Source organism: Nanorana parkeri, unplaced genomic scaffold, assembly GCF_000935625.1.
Source record: "Nanorana parkeri isolate BGI_ZX_2015 unplaced genomic scaffold, ASM93562v1 scaffold1901, whole genome shotgun sequence".
Lineage (NCBI taxonomy): Eukaryota > Metazoa > Chordata > Amphibia > Anura > Dicroglossidae > Nanorana > Nanorana parkeri.
The window spans coordinates 228,957-237,149 of NW_017308169.1; positions in this window are offsets into that span (position 1 = coordinate 228,957).

The window sequence follows — 8,193 nt, forward strand, 5'->3', positions numbered from 1 at the left end:
AGAGAGAGAGAGAGAGAGAGAGAGAGAGAGAGAGAGAGAGAGAGAATCCCCATGTGCCTCTCATGCAACAGGAATGCTCCAGGCAAGGCCAACCAAGCAGTCTTCCTGATGCTATGGTTTTTAGGCATGCTATGCAGAGACGACAACGGGACGCGAATGGAAATAGAAATGTTGGAGGGGCCACGTCTAATCAATTGTTGTAATCATACCTCCGAATAATAACAGGTCACATGGTATCTTATTGATTTGGTGGAGTATGAGCGATCACCAATGGTGTAAAAAAAATAGTAAATGTACAAAAACAGCATAAGGCTCATCTATTGAGGCAAATAAAAGCACAGTAACCTATAGCCACCAAACACAAATGTGACCCAGTATGATCCAGCACAGGGGTGGCCGCCTTTAGCACTCCAGCTGTTGTAGAACTACAAGTCACATGAGGCATGGCAAGACATGACTCCCAGAGGCAGGGGCATGACAGGCTTTATAGCTTTCCAACTGGAGTGCCGAGGCTGCCTACCCCTGCTCCAGCATCAAAGTCAAATCCCAAATAATTGTCCGTGGTATCAACTCGTTCCTTAACAATGGAATTCTGATAACTGTGTCATTTAAAATACAGCAAAATACTTATTTAACAGCTTGCTTTCTTTTCTGTTGTGATGACTTTACAGAAGCAATGGCATTCAAGACAGTCTGATCCATGTCCAATGGTGCACACCCCCTCAGAATTTCCGGATGTACCCTATGGGGACCGCTCCTCCACATTCATTCCACCTAAGCAGTGCTGCATGTCTATAGTACTCATGTCCACATGCCAGTCAAGCATGACACCTATATCATGTTCACAAGTCATGACACTTCTTTGGAGTTGCATGACCTCTCGACCATGTCCATGCCACATTCCAGTACTCCAGGGCGCATCCCCCAGCTTTATAATTCTATACTACAGATGCAAATATCACATCTATACTGCTCTTACCTACCTATACAGAAAAGAATGTCTCCTCTGGGCTGCTCACTGTATTACCGTATACCAGCCTCCCAGCTACATGGCACCTCGGTACGGCTTGCATTGCAATCACTTTAAAATGACGTGTCCATTCACACACATATAATACGTATAAAAGCCCAAGAGAATGTCCCACACTAACTGTCCCCTTTTCAGGGCTGATGCTGCCTCTATATTGCCACAATCCATCGCAGCACTGCGCGCCACCTCTTCAGAACTATCTACCACCCCTAGATTGGATACCAGCGATACATCTGCTTTTCTAGAAGTACTGTCCTCTTCAGAGTTGCATGTCCTCTCTAGAATACATATCTGCTATCCATGATGCTAGAACTCTATGCACCCTGTCCACATTTCCCACAATCCAGCTACATTGTTGCAAAGCATTCCAGACCTGCATACAATCTCTCAACAACTCTACTACCTGCCTCCACTACAGTGCCCAGTGGTCACAATACATTCCATTGATGAAACAAGGATTTTCCAGCTCCGTGCCACTTCTCCCATGCAGCATGGCACTCCTACCATAGTGAGTATGCCAAATACAATGTTTTCAGGGCTCTATTATTCCAATCTCCAATGCTGCCGGCTTCCTCTTCAGAACTATACACCCTTGTTCCAAGGCTATGTTACCTCTCTAGAACACCATGCCCTCTCTCCTGTGCTAGGTGACATCTTACAAGCCCACCTTTCTACAGCTACATAGTGCTCCATGCCATCTCCAAAGATTGATATGCCCTCCCTACGGTCTCATGCCTCCTCCATAAATCTATATGTCCTCTCTGTAGTGTCTCATGCCTCTGCCATAGATCTATATGTCCTCTCTATAGTGTCCCATGCCTCCTCAATAGATCTATATACCCTCTCTATAGTGTCCCATGCCTCAATAGATCTATATGCCCTCTCTATAGTGTCCCATGCCTCAATAGATCTATATGCCCTCTCTATAGTGTCTCATGCCTCTGCCATAGATCTATATGTCCTCTCTATAGTGTCCCATGCCTCAATAGATCTATATGCCCTCTCTATAGTGCTCCATACCCTCTCTATAGGGTTTCATGCCTCCTCCATAGATCTATATGCCCTCTCTGTAGTCTCTCATGACTCCTCAATAGATCTATATGCCCTCTTTATAGTGCTTCATGCCACCTCCATAGATCAATATGCCCCCTCTATAGTGTTTCATTCCTCCTCCATAGATCTATATGCCTCCTCCATAAATCTATATGCCCTCTCTATAGTGTCTCATGCCTCCTCCATAAATCTATATGCCCTCTCTATAGTGTCTCATGCCTCCTCCATAGATATATATGCCCTCTCTATAGTGTCTCATGCCTCCTCCATAGATATATATGCCCTCTCTATAGTGGCTCATGCCCCCTCTATAGTGGCTCATGCCCCCTCTGTTGATCTACACGCCCTCTCCCCAGTACCAGATGCCACCTTCTCCGTGCCACCTCCACAGTGCCCAGCCTCCATTCCGGTACTTCGTTCCATCTTTCCAGAGCTCCATCCCTCCTTCAAGCCGTACACCCCGCGCATAAGACCCCATTCCTCTCCAGCCCTGACTAGCCGTAGCAATGGAGCGCTCCTCTCTCCGGCGTTGTGTTCTGTGCACTATGTCCCCATACGTGTGACCGGCCTGTGAGGACAGTGAGAAGGTGAGTGCTATTACCGGCCTCGGGTCGGGTCTCCTATGTGGCCGGGCTCGACTTCTCGGGGATCCGCTCTCGCCCCACAAGCGATACATACGGCAGGACGGACTTGGACGTTCACCGCATTGTTTGCATTCCATTGTGGTCACGTGTTCCGGGCTGCCTGCGTCATCTCCCCGCTAAGTAGCCATTGGAGGAGGCTACCGGTGGGCGTGGCCCAAGCTGTGCTCAGTCTGTTCTTCTTCTGGGCATTATGGCGATTAGTGGCTGTCCCGCAGATGGTGGAGTTGTACTGGTTGGGGGCTCAGTAACCTTTCATCCGAACCATAGAGCAGCTTACCAGTCATAGATATGATGGCTGATATTTGTTTTCTTTTATTAGGATGTGTTCCCTGTATTATCTCCTGGTGATCCTGCCAGTAACACTCTTCCTGTCCTAGGGTGACAACGCTCACTCGCTGTACTATATGTATGGGGGAGCAGTGTTGTCACCTTAGGACAAGAAGAAAGAAAATCATTGGCCAGAATCAGCACATATTCCATGATAGTTATAAAACACCAGAGTCTTCTAGTCATTTGAGTTCTCCTGCATTTTCTAATGTGTTTTCATGGATCCAAATGACTTTGACATGATCTGTAGTTATGATATGCTGGTATCTCCACCAATAATGCAACGAATAGGGCTCCCTGTCAGATAGCAAAGTCTATGGGGTGATTTACTAAAGGCAAATAGGCTAATATTTCCCCTAAACTTAGTGAATGCGGTGAACTTTGCAAGGAATACCCAATCATGTGCAAGGACAATAAAAAAAACAGCATTTTTGCTAGCACATGATTGGATGACAGAAATCAGCAGAGCTTCACCTCATTCACTAAGCTAAAGGGAAATTCCCTTGCAATGTGCCATTTTGCCTTTGGTAAAACAGGAATCAGAGACCGCATATGTAATCAGCAAATATGGCTACCTTGTATTCAGATACACTACATGGCCAAAAGTATGTGGACACCCCTCTAAATTACTGGGTCAGGTATTTCCAGTGCAGGGTGTTGTACTGTTATATACTGCCTGGCCACAAAAAAAAGTCACCACCTGGATTTAGCTAAGCAAATAGGTAAAAGCCTTCCATTGGATAATAGGTCTAAGTACAGCAATGGCATGTCCCCAAAAAGTGATCATCTGCTGACCTGAATATACTGAATGACCAGGTTTTTCCATCAATGGATTTTGTCTTCCCTGATGGCACATTGGGCATACTCCAAGATGACAATGCCAGGATTCATTGGGCTCAAATTGTGAAAGAGTGGTTCAGGGAGCATGAGACATAATTTTCACCCATGGATTGGCCAGAGTCCAGACCTTAACACCATTGAGGATCTTTGGGATGTGCTGGAGAAGTGGTACAACTCTCCCTATCATCACTACAAGATATTGGTGAAAAATTAATGCAGCTCTGAATGTTGTCACATTGCATAAGCTTATTGAAACAATGCCACGGCGAATGCGTGCCGTAATCAAAGCTAAAGTCGGCCCAACAAAATATTACAGTGTGTGACTTCTTTTTGGGCCAGGCAGTGTAGTATACAAAGACATTTCAGACAAGTGTGCACGTCCAGCCTTGTGGTAACAGTTTGGGGAAGGCCCCTACCTATGACTACGCACGAAGCCGAGTCCATAAAGACATGGTGTGATGCATTTGGCATGGAGAAACTCAAGTGGCTTACACAGAGCCTGGGCCTCAGCCCTTGTGAAAACCTTTTGTAGGAATGAAAACACTGATTGCGAGCCAGTTCTTCTCATTCTACATCAGTACCTGACCTCACAAATGCTTTCTTGGCTGAAAGGACACAAATTCCTACAGACACTTTCCAAAATCTTATGGAAAAGCTTCCCAGAAGAGTGGAGGCTGTTATAGCTGCAAAGAGGGGACAATGCAGAGGCGTAACTAGAATCTTCAGGGCCCTGGTGCAAGAAACCGTGAAGGGCCCCCCCACCGCCATGGGAAGGAGCTGCGGTGAGTTGGCCTGCTGCATGCTGGAAGCTGGGGTGGTAACGGGGCCCTCTTCCTCCTGTCCGGGCCCTCTTCCCCAAGTGGTGGAACTACTTGAGTCGCAGCAGCAACTTGGCCCTCGAGTTCCAACACATAGGGGGGTGTTAACCGCCAAGGTGCCAACATTGCCTCCTGGGACTACAGCAAAAAGTTACTCTGGGTAAAATGATAAAGTCTGTGTACCTTTGGGGGGAGTATTACCTGCCCTTCCTGTTCCATAGACACAACAGGAAGTAAGAAGAAATCACTCCAAAATAAGGGAAAGTACCTCTTAGTGACCCTTGTCACTTGAACAAGGATCCCCATAGGAAGATTTCTCTTTTATTCCTTTACTAGTGATTACTTAAAATTTGAGATTTTCCTTCACTTTCAGTCCCGGTGACTATGGTTACCAAGACAGCAGATGGTTAACTCCGGGCTGAACGCAGCATGAGTACAAAAATAATCTTTATTAGAAATTCATCAACAATACAAAAATATACATTGAATGAGACCCATAAACCCTTTACAAAAAAAAGAGATCAAAAGGGTTTTATATCTGATCAATCAAAAAGAGATCAATGCCTCATAAAGTGTTCACCTACACGAGTAATTTATCAACTACTGCATTAGTAAGACCTCATCTGGAATATGCAGTTCAGTTTTGGGCACCAGTTCACAAAAAGGATGTTGTGGAAGAGCAACTAAATGGATAAGAGGCATGGAGGAGCTCAGCTATGAGGAAAGATTAAAGGAGAACTATGAGGTGAGTGCTTTTCACTCACCTCATAGTTCTAGCCGACCTGTGACAATGAGACTGTCACAGGTCGGCTCAGTAGATCGGGAAGTGAGCGAACACATACCGGCGTTCGCTCACCTCTCGATCCTGTCACGGCTCTCTGCCGTGACAGGGGAGGGGCTGGATTCCCCCCGCTCCGATCCGCCAGCGCTGACTGGCAGAACGGACGGGGGAGGGGGCGGGTACAGCTGGCTCTGCCTGGGGAAAACCCTTAACCCCATAGTTCTCCTTTAACTGACCTGAATTTGTTCTCTTTGGAGAAGAGGCGACTAAGGGGGGACGTGATCACCATGTATAAATATATAAATGGTCCATATAGTGAGCGTGGTGCAAAGGGCATGGGGGCACTCTGTGTCTGGAGGAAAAGAGGTTTAACCTTTGCATACAGAAAGGATTCTTTGGGGTTAGAGCTGTGAAAATGTGGAATAGACTCCCCCAGGAACTAGTTCTAGCTAACTCAGATAACTATTTAATAAAATCTGGATGTATTCCTAAATGTACAGAATATTATTGGATATTAACATTTTATACGTAAAAAATAAACACCAGAGATTGCTGATCCAGGGAATATCCAATTGCCTTGTGGGATCAGGAAGGATTTTTTCCCCCTGTTGGAGCAAACTAACTAACCATAGGGGGTTTTTCCTTCCTCTGGATCCACTGTGGGTAACTGTAGGAATAGTGTTCTGTTTTTTGTAAGTTTTGTTGTTTTCTTTTTCTTCTCCATAGGTTGAACTCAATAGACTTGTATATTTTGTCAGCTTAACTATGTAACTTGAATGTCAATGCATAAAGTTCTATATAGGGAAGGGAAAGTGTCAGTTTTGTATAGAAATAATGATGATGATGATTGACTATACATGCACTGCTCAATGATAAAACCAGCTTTTAGTGCATAGCTGCTTCTTCTAGGTAACGATAATGTTACACTGTGTACCACTGTTATTGCACCATCGCTGTATTACTGTGGGAAGCTGAGAAACTCCTCCCCAGCTATTACAAAATTGCTGTGTTGTACTATAACCTACTTGGACCAATAGATAATATCTACATGAATGTAATGATTCTTTAATTACCCATTGCATTCTTCTGAAAGACAAATACCAAGATTGAACAGAACAATTGGGTAATATACCGGGAAGGTAAAAATAAAAACTATGGACACTGCCAGAAGTACCTTCCCACACTACAAAGCAGAAGAAGGAAGAATTGGGGAGCAGCCTTCATGTGACTATGGCTTCACATAAGAAACCGGGGCTTTTACAGTAAGTGGATGTTAAGCCAAATGTTTCCCGTCTCATTTTGGATGGAACAGGAAAGGATTCAAAGAGGTTTCATATTAGGGGAAGTTAAAAGGGTAAAGCGGATGGGGATAGGCACATATAAGGTTTGTTAATGAATGTTATCTTCTGGGATTATTATTCAGGTTTATATGAAGAATAGGAACACAAAGTATATAGGGAGGGAGGAGGGCAGATTAGGGGATTAAGGTAAGCAACAAAAATAATTTGAGCATTTGTCTATAAGACATCTTAGTTGAACACATGAAGAGAGCATACAAAGATGAGTACAGTGAACACTAAAGAGGAGGTGGGTGGGGAGACATAGACACAGAGTTTAGATTACGGGGAAGGAAATAAGACAAGAGGTGTATAAATGCTTACTTCCTCCCGATCCTCCAGAAGAAGATCCGAATGGTGGGAATGAATGAGAGAAGAGTGTGGAAGTAGATTGGGTAGAAATTGTATGTAAGAGATAGATGTATGATATATTTTTGTTTTCTCTTTTTTTTTTTATTTAAATGTACTGTGTAAATTGTATTATATTTAAGTGTAATAACAATAATAATAAAAATATATTAAACAAAACAAAAAAAAAGACGTGCAGGAATATCTGCCACAGGGACACAGACAGAAACAAAGATCTGACAGAGGTTCTAACCTTCCCTTACTCTACTAAAGAAAAGCACTTTTATGCTCCTGTGCTGACCTCACCTTCCTGTATGGTAAAATGATACAAGAAGTGAAGGTAAATCTTTCTAATGGAGCCCCAGGTTGCAGTAGAAACCAGGCAGGGCTTCTAAACTTTCCCCATTCTATCCAAAACGAAGTAAAAATGTTTTGACTGGGCATAAACTTTTATTACTTAAAGGAAAAATGATAACCAAACGATTTGTTAAAAGGGGTGAAATGGGAAGAGAAAATATAGTGAGATTATAAAATGACATACTAGAAAATATACAAAACACTCGCCTTTGCTTGCTATGCACACTGGCTCTCTTTGCACTTTTAGATGTAAGTCCTAAACCAGTGTAAGTGATACATGTTTTGAATGTCTGCTGATTCCTGCTGAATTGGCCAAGAATTGGAGCCATGTGGGGACCACCCAGCTTGAAAAAACTAGATTTAAAAAATTGACTTGAGTCAGGTGGAAAATTCTCAGCCGAATGGTGACTGCATCCTTTACTATGCAGTCACTGTTTGGGTATTCAGTCAGCCACAGGTACAATGGCTGTCTGAATTCAAAAGCCAGCACTGACCATTCCTCCACCCAGGCTGTTTAGTGTGATGGGGCAATCAAGTAATTTCCCCTTGTGCAGCCTCAAGGGCTGACAAGAGAACATCTTCACGTCTATAGCCAGCTTTAGCCAGCCAAGTGATCACTGACAAAGGAAGTATAGATCTATTGTAATGGTAGAATCTC